The sequence below is a fragment of the Apteryx mantelli genome, chromosome 4, assembly GCF_036417845.1.
Source record: "Apteryx mantelli isolate bAptMan1 chromosome 4, bAptMan1.hap1, whole genome shotgun sequence".
Lineage (NCBI taxonomy): Eukaryota > Metazoa > Chordata > Aves > Apterygiformes > Apterygidae > Apteryx > Apteryx mantelli.
This window is the reverse complement of record NC_089981.1, coordinates 52,288,793-52,304,069: the sequence shown is the minus strand read 5'-3', so window position 1 is coordinate 52,304,069 and position 15,277 is coordinate 52,288,793. Positions and strand designations below refer to the sequence as shown.

Genomic DNA, 15,277 nt, shown 5'->3' with positions numbered 1-15,277 from the left:
AAATCTGGAAGGACTATCAACTCCAATTTCTCTTTTACTTTCAGGACAATTTCCTCATCACCTTCCCCCAAAAGCCCTGCTGTCAAAATGTCTGTTTTCACTGCTAGAAGTGTAGAACCCCCCAGCTGAGTGAATGGAATCCAACTAAAGTTGAGCTGGTTCAAAAATATGTTTCTAAAGACTGAAATTTGTCTGCTATGTGGAACCTCATTATGGCAGAAGCCTTGTGAGAATGTCTCACATATGTGTGTCTCCTCATTCTACCAAATGTATAAAATTTGCTTTTATCCTTTTGTAAGGAGCTGAGAGACTACTGCTGATGAAGATTTGAGAGAGTTTTTTCAGACATACAGTATCCAGAGGCAAAATAAACTGGAGTGAGTAAGAAGTTTGAGCAGTTTATGCTTTCCTTGTTTTTATCTCTCCCAGTAAAGTGTACTCCTGAAGGATATTAAATAGCTGTAGATTTTTGAAACTGATCTATCCTCAATACTGGAAATAACTATCAGTTATATTAAAATTGCAGTGGGTTGCTTCCTGTAGATTGAGTGTTTTCTCTCAAAATTGGGAGCTTCCTTGGTTATCACTATGCTCAGGATAATATCTTGTACTTTACAGAGAGTCAGCTGCTGTATCCTTGATATAATAGCTTAAAACAAAGCCTGTTGTTCACACACTTGTAAAAGTTTCCCATATTTAAGCACTTTAGAGAGGTTACGTAAAAGATTTACTAGATCCATCCTTGGAAGGATGATGCAGGGCTGTATCTTAGTATATGACTTCCAGTGCTTTCTCCAGTATTAAATAAGCTAAATAACGGGCCCCCTCCACACGTGGCTTTTCATGGTTTAATCGTCCTACAGTTGTGGAATTTTTCCTGGTACTAGATTTACATTGTCCTTCACTATAAATCATCTCTGAAGACTTTGCTATATTTTTGAGTAGCACAACATTGCAAGCCTTACGCATTCAGAAGTTGAGCTAGCTACCTTAAAATGTAATAATTGTTTAAATAGTTTAAAAATCTGTATATTGAGGTTCTTTGTATTGCCACCTTTTTGTGAGTTTTTAGATATTCATATTTTCCATCTTTTATTCACGCTTTTGAGGTGAAAGCATAAAATGACAGTCCTTGTGTTACTAGGTAATTCACAGAACTGAAATATCAAGAAAACTGCCAAACATCAGAAGTTAAACATTAGAAGAATTGGCAGGATGGGTACCAAGCTAAATGATTTCTTTCCTTGATGTCACCATGGTCCAGTTGCTTACAGGTGCTTATATATGACTATACCCAGTTAATATTTTCTAATAAATACCTAGCTTTCATATTCTTTTCCAACCTCATTTTTTACCACTCCTTTCAGAGTTCTTTATGACTTTTCTTCCCACTCACAGTGTTTGAAGTACACATTAAACACAAGATTTCTGTTAAAATTCTGTTGGCTATTGCTTTTTGCTCTATGAACTCACTGCCTAGATGCTTGCAAGTTGTATCGGCCTTTTCTTCTCTAGTGGGACTTTGCTAAAACAGAATTAATAGATGATGCAAATCACAGGAAAACAGATAGTGATTAAAACATGCTGTTCTGCAATTTGAGATTTTCAGTTACTTCCCTGGCAGCCAGTTTATTTGGAACTGGGACTGACAGGAATTATCCTGATGTTTCTCCTACGTCTCTGTATGAAAAAGAATTCTCTGTTTCCTAAATATTGTCTGTAATCAACATTGTTTTAGAAAATGCTAGGGTCAGAACATAGAGGTAAAAAAGGTCATGCACGTTTTCTTACAGTGGATTTTTGAATCAAATGCAATTTTTTAGTAGTAAAAATATTTGTTTACTAACACCCAGTGCAGAAAAACACTCACAAAAGAAGTGACAACCTCACACCTCCTTCACAAATGTAGCAGCATTTAGAGTTGAAGTTTAGCTAAGAGCTCTTACAAAAACTGGGAAGCAGAAGCGAGTCAGTTTATCATGATTGTGTGTTCATTCTTCGTGCTAAAAATTGTTTTAATAGTCCTGATTATGAAGATAAGGATATGAAACGCATTCCATAGAGAGACCTTCACTCTTTTTTGCATCACACAGTGCCCATTTCATATAAATTAAAAAGCATGACCCACATACATATACCTAGCATCCTTTTGGTATTATTCTCTTTATCCAGAGAAGGGAAGAAGGGGAGTACTGTTAAAAAAAAAGGGGGGGGGGCAAGTGAAGAAGGTGCTGTTTCTAACACTGTCATTTTTCAGTGTATAACATACCTATGCCATATATTTTAATCTTGTACTACCTGCTAAATGCAAGTAAATTGCAAAAAGAATTCCTGTTAATTCACTCTATATAAAATATTTCTTCTTTGAGCTGCATCTCAAGAAACAGTGCTATTTTCTTGGACTTCTTTTGATTTATTTTCTATATACAGAGCAATGATAGCAGAAGTTTTTTACTGATAACTGAAGGGGTAGTAGCTTTTATCTAGTCCTTCTCTCTAGTTGTTCATGCTGCCTGCAATCAGGGTAAATCACATGGATCATCTGAATGTAATCAGAGCTTCAAATTTAAATTATAGTCAACACAAGATCTAAGGCTATAAATGACTACATAAAGAGTCAGGGAAATTTTTAACAAATATCGGTTCATTAATGTTTTGGCATCCCGGTGAGGACCAGACAAAATACTCTATTGAAGGATTAGATAATTAAGAGAAAATTAGATGTTCTACTACGTCTGTATTTTAAAATATATTCAGATATGATAGTCGAATTGTTGTACATTTGCTATTGTTTTTCAAGATTGTCTCAGCTAACGCATTCTTTCCTAATAAAGCCAGACCCAAGAGACAGGGTGTTTGGGGTTCAACGTGGCTTGACATAGCTCTAAAGAGCAGAGGGAGATATTTCCACGGCTGGAACAAACATTCTTTAGGTTTACTTCCAGGAGCAAAAAATTGCTCAGAACTGCTGTTTTTTTAACACAGCAGAAATTATGAGATGTTTTACTAGTTGATGAGAGTAGGTGAACTAACTCAAAGGTAAAATGGTAGTTCTTGCAGGTCGCCCCCCCCCCTTTTTTTTTTTAACAGTACTTCCCTTCTTCCCTTCTCTGGATAAAGAGAATAATACCAAAAGGATGCTAGGTATATGTATGTGGGTCATGCTTTTTAATTTATATGAAATGGGCACTGTGTGATGCAAAAAAGAGTGAAGGTCTCTCTATGGAATGCGTTTCATATCCTACAGCTGTTGGCTGTTTGGTCTGATACCTCAGATCAAACTTTTTATATGTATATCCATATAAAATATATATGCATATGTGTATGGTTGATCATGGTTTTATCCCTGTTGGTTATTACCTTCAAAATCTGGTGTGCTACAAGTATCTAGGGCAGAAGAAAGTACAGAAGCACCACTTTGAAGTGTTGGTATGGTGTCAGTTTCTTTCAATATTATGTAATTTCTGACATAAATGAAAGCTTATGTTGTTTGGTGGGGGAGAAGAGGTTCTGCATCATAAATTTGAGTATAATACTGTGTTGATTGTCATTAACATTTTATCAGTTATTCTTTTAATTTTTGAGTTGCATTTGAATACCATCAGATCATGACTATTAAGACCATATTGACTTTTATTTCACATAATGTGCAAAAGCTCCTAATGGATTTCTCTCTTGAACAGCTTTGCCATTTAACTTAGTCCAGATCTGCTCTATCGTTCTGGTGTCTCATTCTAGTAGTACAGTTTGGTATGTGTGTAAATTATTCCTTGCTATTTCTCACCTTGTCTCTTCTGGCTGAAGGTACCCATGAGGGAATTATACTTCTGCAGAATTTGAGCTTGCATTTCTGGCAGTGGATATGCAACCAGTAGTTTTCCTATTTGCTGCCTGAAGTGCTGCTTTTCTGATTCCAGTGTAGGCCCTTTGCCTTCCATCTTTGTCCCCTTACTCTTATCTGTAAGTGTAGTTGCCAAAATCTCAGTCAGAACTCCATTTTTGTTTTCTGAAATGATGGTTGTTTTCAACCTAAATGACTGCACCTTTTGAAATCTTGTCGTCTCTGGGCTCTAACTTCTGGGCTTTCTAACCTCTGGGGTACTTCTCCATTTACCTTTTTATACTTTCTTTTAGTACTTGGAGTATTTTTCTCCTCACTTTCTTTAGCATTTTGTGAGAATCCCTCGTAGCTTGACCCTTCATTCCCTTCAAGGGAAGTCTCTGGATAATCTCATTCTTAAATTTTTGTTCCTATGCAGAAAACAGGAAGATCTTCCACTTTTCTTAAGCCTTATCCTCTTTGTCCGGAATAAAGGCTCAGGCTGTCTTGCTGACATTTTGCAGGCTATTAGCAGTTATCCCTGGATTAAAAAGTTCAAAACAGACCCCTTATCTTCTCCATCTTCAGTCATCCCCCCATCTTTCTTAACTGCTATATATATAAACTGCAAAACCATTGTTTTTTATTGTTTGAGCCAGTCTGTACCTTTGTTACTCAGGCTTTTTCCTAGATCCTCATATCCTGAACATTCCTAAATATTGCAGTTATTTTTTTCTGCATAATTAATTGTAGGACTTTGCTTGTTTTTTCAAAACTCTCTAGCTGTTTTCTGCCATCTCACATTTCAAAACTGCAACTTCCTTTTCTCTGGCTTTGACAAATGTAATCTTTCACCTCTGACAAAATCCAAACGGTTCAAACATCATTTCTTTATTCGTGCTTTAACTGTCTTTGCATTGTATTGTATCAAGTAGGAACTTCTTGTCTTTATTTTCACAGACTATCTTTGCTCTACTGACTTACAGCTCTTAGGGAGGCTGGCACCTGCTTTTGATTAGCCCTTGTTATCAGTCTCCATTGACGAGTTGTTTAGCTTTTCAAACAAGTAGGTTTATGCTTTCTCCAAAATTGCTACCATTCGTATTTGAGAAATACTCTTTAATATCTTCAGAATATCTTCTCTTCCACTCCCCCTCCCCCCTAAGAAAAAACCTCTTGCTTAAAGATCTCCTTTGCCATGACACTTACTAACTGCATAGTACAGTCCAGGTATAGACAGGTCATGTGTTTGGACTGTGTCTCTGCACCTCCCTGTGTGGTCTCTTGTCTTCTGCTTAAAAATTTAAGCACTTTGATACATCTGAGTTTGTTCAGTACTTGTGTAGCACTTAGCACAGTGGTATCCTGGATAATGAACAGGAGTCCTTGATATTGTGGTGATAAAAATAATATGTATCAATAACTACAAGTAAATGTAATGCACAGAAGACTAGAGGTGTGGCAGGATACAAAAAGCTTCTAGTATATTCAACAAGCATGGTCTACAGAGGCAAAACAAATGGGCAGCCTCTAGCATCTTCCTTACAAATGAATGAAATACCCATTAAAACGCTGGGTATCTTAACAAACAGTAGTAGATGGATAAAAGAAACACCTTAAACGATGGAAGAAGGAGTTGATATTAGCTCTTGCAGTGATGATACCGAGTTTATCAGTGGTCAATGATCTGAACACTTTTCTCATATGACATACTTTTAGCATAGAAGTTAATTGGACCTTGCACCATCTCTTAGCAGGCCAATATAAAATGAATGGTAAGATCAAGCTGCGAGGTTCTGCATCGGATGCAGATTTCAAACATCCCAGGACTCAGCAGGCTCATGGTCCTGTAGTTTTAAACTGAATGCATCTTTGAATGGATGTTTCAAAATCCAGATTGCATTCCGATGGTAATCTGAAGGTGACACTAGCAATCTGAGATAGGTTTCCAGTAGTATTTTTAATAAGAGGTATCTGATGTGGTAGTTAAATTGTTTGCATGTCTGATTAGTATCGTTCAGCCAGTGCTAATTTTGTTACAGGTGAACAGTGACCAAAGATCTCATGTGTGTTTGTCAGAATTATGGCTGTTTCTATATTGCCAATAAATAAAATACATCCCTCCTTTAGATTTCTTTATCCAGGGCCAGATAAAATATTTCAAGACGCCTAATATATTTGTCTTAGGTAAATCAGACAAAGTAAACAACACTAGTAGATCAACTTTGTAAATGTAGTGGTTAAGTGTTACCTTCAGCATTTCGATTAATACTGTAAAAACTGAATGAATTGCATGTCATGTTAAACAATTTCTCTAAGGTAGACTCCTATTTGTCAATTTAGGATGCTTCTCAAGTTCTTCCAGATTTTGGGTAGCCACTTGATTTATGATTAATATTTGGAGCGAAATGATTGTTTGGAAAGAAGTAGCAGCATTTAGGGATTGTGTATGTGTGTGCATCCGCTGAGAGATTTTAAAATGCAGGTGAAATTTTTCGTCTTGCTCTTTGGCACTTTTACCGTAGCTAGTGCTGTAGAGACCACTGCTGGGTGAACAAGCGGTGAGGATGTCTCTGCAGTCTTGGCTTTTGCCCAGACTGAGTGCATCTCTCGTACCTTGTAGGAAATAGGCTGTGTTTATCAGGTGTGTGAACTGCAGCAGTTTATGAAAAAGACTGGTCAGACTGGGAATGTTTCTGGACAGAAAAACTCTATAGTGAGTTTTGTGAAGAGAACTCTTACTTATAACTGAAAGATCTGCCTTGGCATACCAGCATGGCGAGGAAGAGCAAGCAGTGGTTTTCAGGGTGGTTTGCAGCTAGGAGGTATTTCCAAGTTTGCCTCAAAAGGCAAGCTGGTTTCGTAAACATGGGGATTGCCATGAGATGCAGAAAAGAGAACTGGTATTGTGTCTTCATTCCTGCTGATAATCCTTATGGCAGTCCCAAATTCCTGAACAGCTGGAGGCTTCTGCTACATTGGTCACTATAAATATGCCCATAAGGCAGTGAAGCATCAAAGTTAACATCTGTAACTGAAGTAAGAATTTGCATGTGGTTCTTCCAGTGTTCTTACGCACTCTCAGGCTAATTATAGAAGAACTTCTTATGGACGTAGAAAGCTTTCTTTGTAACCAAAGGAGCCCTTTAAGTTAAACAAGCCTCTCTTACACATTGTCTAAGTGAGGCTCTGAATGTTATGTCTAACTCAGGACTTTAGGGATATTACAGTTCATAAGGTTCTATATGTAATTCAGTAAACAAAAAAATGTTAGAGAACCTCTAGCTCCAGTGGTTGTCCATATTATTCACTGTATATGTTAAAAATAATAAAAAAAAAGTTTTCACTGCTTCCCAGGGCTTAATATCCAAAACAGCACACTTGCTCTTGAAAGGAAGCGTTGAATATCCTCTTCCCTCAACACTGTGTACAATACTAAATGTAAGTCAGCAATTATAAAGCAGATCTGCTGTAATCCAAGACATTGAGGAAACTGATACTCCAGTTGGCGGTACTGTCCCATGCTCTTCCCCAGCATGCCTGAGAGAGAGCGTGTGTGTGTGCATGAGCTGCTGTAATGCAAACAGCAAATAAAGATCAGACCCCACCCCATCCTATCTGACTTTTACTGACTTATGCAGGTGCCTTCAACATACTCTTGCAAAGTCTTTGATGTTTATCACTCAGATTTTTCTTTAAAATTTATGTTAGGTCAGAGAAAGGTCAAAGTGCCCTATCTAAAAACCTGGTTTACACACCTCTGGCAGTTTAATAAGAGACTCCATTGTCACATGGCAGGTTTGCTCTTGTAATGTTATGTGACAGGCTAGGTAAGATTGATATGCATACTTGTTTTGTCATTTGAATTAACTTGTGTGCACAACAGTTTCAAGTAGATGTGTTGTTCTGCCCATTTATTCCTGAGGCTATTTATATGTTTTGTTTACTGGCAGTCAGGATATTATTAACTACTGTTTTGAACATGACTACAGGCAGAACCATTGCTTCAGTGCCCCTCATAAAACTAAATAAATGGTACAAAATCGCTTCAGACTTTAAACACCAAAAGTTCTACAAGATAATGTTCTTTGAATTTAGAAGGAATAAATTAATGCTTTTCTATCTGTCTTAGATGTCTTGTGAGTGCAGTTTTAATCCAAAGAGTACTGGGTAGTCCTAGGAACACAAGTAGAAGTATGATTAAATGAATATCATGGTGTTTGAAGGGTATTTATGCTTCAAATCTTAAAAGCAGACAGAAGAACAGTGCTTAAGATTTGTACCAGTGTTGTCTTCTGAAAGACTATGACCAAAACTTTGTAACACCTTGTAACTAAGGAATTAAATGGAGGCAATCTCTGCTGAAAATGCCTGATTTACACAGACTACCTATAGCAGAGTGGCTTAAATGAGAGTATGTGTTTTGTTAATTGGGGGAGGGAGTAGATGGTCTAGTTCTTCATTTGACTGCTATGGGTCCCAAAAAAGAAATGGAGGTAACTGTGAGACAGCTCTCAGCACCTGGCCGGCTGCAAAGTACTGAACAGAGGACTGCCAAACTTGTCTGTGCGTACAGCAGCGCACAAGAAGCCCTAGGTCACTGCAGACTTGCTGTCCTTCCTCTGCAGGTTCAGGTATTGATCACTGCTAGAAGCAAGACCACAAGTTTAGATGGTCAGTGGCCTGGCTTATCCTGTTTCAGCAGTGCTGAGGGTCACAAAAGAATATTAGTCAGTTAAGAAAGCCAAAGGTGGTCAGTGCTTTAGAATTCAAGTTTTTGGTATACACCTGTTTTTGTTCGACTTCCTGGTCATCTGTACTGTCTTCAGTATGTAATTTGGAAGCTGGAATTTGGATGATGCAAGGCAGCAGTTTTTAATTTTTAATGATTTTTTTACTTATTTTTAAAAGACAGAACAAATATATTTCATAGGTATTAAGCTGAGATTCCCTGTCCTAGATTGTTTGCTGGGCACTGAATGGAACATTATTACATACTTGCCAAAGAATTTACATTAAACAATGTTCATTTTCAATATCTTATCACATCATTCAAATATTAAGCTATAAATAGAATAGTGTGGGCCAAATCTATTATCACCTAGTACTGTATGCCTTTTCTTTACCCACTTTAAACCAGGCTTTTCAACAGACACATAATAAAAGGAGCTGTAATTTTAATAGTCTTAAGAGTTTTTAGAAAGGATTTGTTGGGGTGAGTCACACCCACTTGAGTAGTCTTTTATTTCATATACTTTTCCAAAAATAGGTTGGTTTAATTAAAAAAATGCAATCTTATCATATCGTCAAGCAGTTAGTATGAAGCATTTTGCTCAGTGAATTTGGTACTCATGAGGCCAGCCTTTGCCACTGAATCGTGACAGTGTATCTGAGTTTAGATCTGCAACCCCCCCTTATATTTCAGTCCTAAGCTGTTTGCTCAGCCAGTGGGCCTGAGCCTGTTTGTGCTGTGTTAAGTGCCTTGCTATTGGGATACTGGTCCAAGGTGCAAGCTTTTAGTATGCCTCTTTTCTGGCCTTCATCAGTGCTGACTGAACTAGTATTGGCTCTCTGTGATTTTGTTGGTTTATGGTAAATATCATAAACTAAGCCTTTAACACCAGACCTTGTTCTTCAGCCCTGAATTCTTGCACCACTCAGCTAGCACACCTCACATTTCTCTGCAGAACTTTTTTGGTTCCCCAACCTGACTTTCCTGTGACTAAAGAGTGTGAACTAGACTATGTACATTATATATTAGTTTGGGATGAGTAATTTAAAAGGCAGTTTGGGAAGAGTTTTTCAGGTTTGGGAGATTCAGCAGATTACTGTTTTATATATTGTTGATTTTGGCACTTGTTTGGCTTTAGATAGCTGTATACTGAATGAACTAATGAACCCTACTGATGCTTTGGAAAGTTTCTGATAGCTTTAATTTGGTGTTACCCATCCTTTCTAGGCAGGTGAGCCTCTGAGATCTTCTTGTGAGATAGAAGAGTGGGTACAGCTGTTGCACATGCCCCACAGCTGATCTTAGTGTGGCTTGGCACTTTCTGGAGCTTCTGGATTACTGCCTGTGTGCAGAAGGACTGTCATGTGCATTTGCAAGAGATGTGGTGCTTTCCAACGTGAGACTTGCTGCACATGTACCAATTGGAACATATCCATAGGCAAGTCCATGTGTTTTCCTTGTGCTGCTTCATGACAATGTGGTAGCTGGGACTGAACTGCTGAAATAATTCATACAATTTATTCCCTGGGTTTAACCCCCATTATGGGGTTGCTGGATGAAGGAGGCTCCTCGCTGGATGAATTGTCCTAGCTGGCCACAGCTTGAATACCTGTAGCAGATGAATTTGATGTTGGAGAGACGGAAAGCTGACTTTGTTGACTTGCAGTGCAGTTATAAGTCATGATACATTTCTAATGATGCTGTTGTTAGAGGTTCGGTATAGCAGCCTTAGAGTAATCACTGAATAAATGTGGAAGAGCTAGATAACCTGTACCAGTCTTGTCTCAGGTCACTCACAGCCCTCTAAAAGGGAGAATATAGTTTAGTCACTGTGAGCAGTTTCCTATGTTCCTCTCTTTAGATTTCTAGAAAGGAGCATGGTTGCTGATGCTTATGGAGCTGCCACTTTTGTAGTACCTGAGAATGGAAAGTGCAGATTGTGATGGTAGTTTACACAGCAGGAATTGTTTAGCAGAAGCTGAACCAGGAGTCGTCTGCAAGGGCATCTTACATAACATGGTGATTGCACTATAAAAGCACAGAAAGAACTGAAGAGATCCCTTTACATAGACATTAGTAGAATCATTATTATTATTGCAAGCATCTAATTAAGATTTAAGATTCTTCAGTGGTGTCTCCACTCATAGCTTCCCCCCTGCTTCCCAGTTCCCTCTGAACTCTTAACTGTCTGTCACTTAATTGAGTATAGTTTCTTGAGATGAAAGCTTTGTTCTCGTGTAGCTGTGAGGCTGCTTCTCCATTATATTTCTAGGCAATTAACTTCATTAAAATGTAATTAATTACAAAATTTAATTGCTGTTAAAATGATTTTAATAGATCATCATCATTTAGGAGAACAATGTAATAGTTTGGAAAGTAAGTTTGATACTAACTTTCAAGATTCCAGCACCCATTTATCCATGCTAACTCCCTGCTTGTGGATTTGAACTGCTCAATAGCAGTCTTATGAAACTTAAGTCTGTCCAATTGAGTATATGCATCATGAATGTTTTTTCTGCAGCATGATGATGTATATTAGACGCATCACTCTTGGCTTGTGAGCCATGTTAGGTGGAGTTTTTGGTCAGCAGGTAAAGTACAGATCTTTGGAATGGAAGCCTTTTACTGGAGAGGTTTTTGCAGTCAACCACTTGCTGTCATCTCTTCTTAGTAGAGTTACCTTTCATCCAGATCAGTGGTCAGCTACCTCACTGCTGACTCAAAGGAGGACCCAGTAATAGGACCTGACCTATATGCTCTCCTGACCTAAAATGCTCTCCTTCCTCTTCTCTTCCCCTTCCTCTCTGCCTTCCCCAAACAAAATTTGTCACTGGTGAAAGATACAGAGTTTTGGTTTGACTGATAGAGTCTGTTCTCTAATACTTTTCAGTAGGTAGACAGGGTTTATACAGTGTGCAATACTTTCACCCTTGGATTTAGATTAACTAGAGATGTGTGCTGGAGATTTGTTGCTTTCTTTATTACAGACAGTTCCTTAAGATTCCTGATACAGTTCATGACCAGTTGGGAGAAAATAGATTAGAGAATATTTGGTCTACGTGTGAGGAATGGTCATTCACCAGTTGGACTGGTGAGTCCAGTTCTGAGTTAGTAGTCAGGACAGGCAATATAATTGCAGTAAAGAATGTAAGAGAAAGAAGTCTGTATTGTAGTCATTCAGCTTTTAAGATAGCATTATGCCTAATGTTCAAAGATTAACCACAAACTTTGCATGCAGGCATTTGATCCCTTCCCCCGATAGAATGGTTTAACATGTATTAATACTAAAAGACAGAGGTTTCCACCACAAGAACACTGCAAACGCTGAGACTTCATTACAGGCCATATCAAAAAAAAAAAAAAAAAAAGAATTTTCTCTTAATTGTAGTTCTCTGCACCAACTGCAGACTGCTGACATTTTCCATACCATGTTTTGGGAATCAGTGTTATAGAGAGTGGTTGGAAAAATGATAATAGAAAGATGGTGAGACTAAATCTGTAATATGGAAATAAGAAAGCAAATTCAGTCTTCAAGGCATTTGATCTAGAGAGAGATCGCAGGTATTAAAGCTAGCCAGATATATAAGCCACCAGCTAGTCTGCTGACATGTATTCTACCACTGTCTTGGGAATTTGACAACTGTAAGACTGTATTATGTAATGAGTGACTTGCCTATATGCCAGTGAGCTGCTCTGTTTCTCCAAGCCCAAGGAGGTTTCTAAAACACTTATTCCAGTTATTCTCATTTGGAGTGAACTTGAATATAAAGCCAGTGAAAGTGTCCAAGACGGTTGTCTCTCTCCCTGCCATGAGTGAATGCCCCTCTGGACTCTTTTACCTTCAGACCTCTGTTTCAGAATCTAATACAAGAACCTGTTTCCTCCTGCAGCTCTGCCCCTTGCGCTCTTGGCCTTTGCTAGGCAGTGCCTGGCATCTTATAGAGGGGCAGCAGGGCTGGTTGGCTTTGCACCTCTTGAGCCTTGTATTCCTAGTTACATGTCCTCAGAAAAGGTGGAAGAGAAGGAGAGAGTGAGCGAAAACACACGTGTTGATACCTACACTTTTGTAGGGCAAGCCTCAGGCTAAGAAGAAGGCTCTGAGAGGTCTGAGAGCTTCTGAATACCGCCTGAACTCTTTCCCACTCTGTCACTTCCTTTCAGTCGTGTTTGGTTCTTTAAGCTCACTTGGGTGTGTTCACAGGGCGTCAGACCTGTATTGTGAAAGAGAAATTCGACACTTAAGCTTGGTAATAATTAACTCCTATAGTCTTGTTTGCTACCTCTTTGTCATGCTTTTATTGTAGTTTGTTTGCTCACTTCTGGGGAAATTCTTTTTGGCGTTTTATCAGTTTTTGTGAATCTGAGTAAGTGAAGAATTAAACCATGGGGTTCAGATGCAGAGGGAGGATTTCTTTCTTTGGCAAGTCACCTGCATAAACATGTATCAGGGATGGGTGGAGTCCGGTGGCAATGGCAGTGAAGTGGAAACATAATAAACAGGTTTCCTATAGTGTTTCTTGTGAAGAGGTTGCTTGAAAAAACCTCTAATCATATATTCCAGACTGATAACCTTCTTGTCCTCAGCTGGGTGAGAAGGGCTTGGGTGAACTGTCCTAGTGTGCTGTTTGTGTAACCTATGCTGAGCCTTGTGAAAAGGTAACTGGAATCTGGCCTCGCCAATATGGACACTTCAGGGCAAATAACCACTAGAACAAAGAGTTTGGGTATTGAACCGTTGTGCTTATTGGCAGAAGATGTTGAAAACTATGGTTTTGAATGCATAAACCCTTTCAGTTATCTCAGTCCGCATTAAAGAGTGCCTTTTCCAAGGAGTCTTTTAAACTTGGGTTTCTGGATTTGAAGATCTTTTCTATACCCACACAGTGCTTTGCAAAACACTGGTGCCTGCCTAGCAAAGTGCTGCTTGCCAAATAATAAAAAGGACTAATTCACAATTGCTGAGGGATACTTATTTTAGTGTATGGTGCTAGTTTTGTTTGTTTGGGGCAGGGGGAAGATTGGTAGTGAGGGGTTTTAAGTGGAATGTCATATCTGGCTAGTCCTTTTGTGTGCAGAAAAAGATATTTTTGTCAATTTTGCCTTGGGGATTATATCAGAGGCCAGACTTGGTTTCCTGTTGAAACACTCCCAACTGACTTTCCCATACAATCAAGTTCTTCTTATCTACTGCTGAATGTGCATGATGATAATGGTGTGCATGTGCAGCAGTGATTTGTTTCTCTATAATTTCCCATAAAAACTTGTCAAGAGAACTCAGGTGTACTTAGGCTGGGGATTCAAGGAATGAAATGACCTGATTTAGTAGTCCTTTCACCTACCTTTTTGCTCCTGTTGTAAAGCTTGCTCTAGTTTCTGTGTTTGTTGTACCCAGAAAAAAAAGCCTGGACTGCTTTCTAATCTTCTCCCCTTGCGCGGGCTTCAGTACTCATCTGATCCTCTGCCGATCCATTATATGCACTAGTCCAGCAGAATGTACATGCAGTAAAAAAGTGTATAACTTTCTGCAGGGTTAGCATGCTGAAATGGCTCAGTGTGGGATCCAGTGAACAGTGAAGCTGATATGTGTAAATAGAAACGCTTGACTAGAGATCATGGGACCAAGATGTCCAGCACTTAGAGTGCCCTGGAAGTTAAAACTGATTCCTGGTGTGCCTGTTGATGCTGCTTTCAAAGACTCTATTTCGAGGTTTCATTTTCCTGTGTGATCTTAGTTGAGTTACCGAAACTGTTACCCTGATTTCACAGGCAACCATCATAAATGTCCCCTTTTCACAAGCTCTGTCTCAAACCTGGTTAGGTTTCTTGTTCACATTTCTCCTTTGGGGAAGCTGTTTTAGAACCCTAATTCTTTGATTACTACAAGCTTCTTCCTGTTTCCTAATCTGCATTTTTTTAAATGCCTAATTTGTACCTCTAGGAATGTAATGAATGAGCGTTTTTCTGTGTATGGCATGCTTGTGCCTGTGTAGTCATTTACATTTCCCTCTTCTGGGCTTACTCCCTGGAGTATTGTGAACACTTCAATTCAGAAGTCTAAGTAAGACAGACCAGTCTTTTTGCATTAGATTCAAATTCTAATACAGATTAAATTCATTCTTTTTGCATTAGATTCTTCATTCCACATCCTAACAGTCCTGTCTTGGTTTGAAGTGCATTTTATTCCAGATGATATCTCATTCCAGACATAATACTATTTTTATTTCATTATTGCTGATAATTTTTCAGACAAATGCTGACAGAGGATTTGGATGACTTGTAGCAGTAACCTGCAAGATGAATAAATCTACTTAATTTATACCTACCTAACTTTACTTAAGAAAAGATAGCATTGATAGGATTTGAGTCCATCTAGATATCACTTATTGTCTCTGTACTTGTCTTAGTATTCCTTCATAGTTGTCTCCTTTCACATAGTTGTATACTGTTTGTTTAGGTTATTTTCTGTAACATGTGGGTTATTTTGTTTTTGGAGTTCCTTACATAAATCCTAAATGAAATTGAAGAATCAGATTCTTAGGCATACATTTGAGATGGTAATAGGTATTAAGACCAGAATGTATGTCCGTACAGTATGTACGGTAGAATTCTTATAATAATAATCAGTTGACAAAGTGAGTCATACCTAACTTTCTAAAAAACATTTCATGTTTTACATTACATTTTCTCCTTATTTATATACAGGAGATTTGATTTGGGGGATTAAA

The 15,277-nt window shown here is 38.3% G+C and overlaps 1 protein-coding gene across 21 annotated transcripts in view; it reads left to right on the top strand.

Annotated features, from left to right (window-relative positions):
* The window catches only part of RAD51B (RAD51 paralog B), a 453,279-nt gene that overhangs the window by 130,492 nt on the left and 307,510 nt on the right, over positions 1-15,277 (top strand). The window lies entirely within an intron of this gene.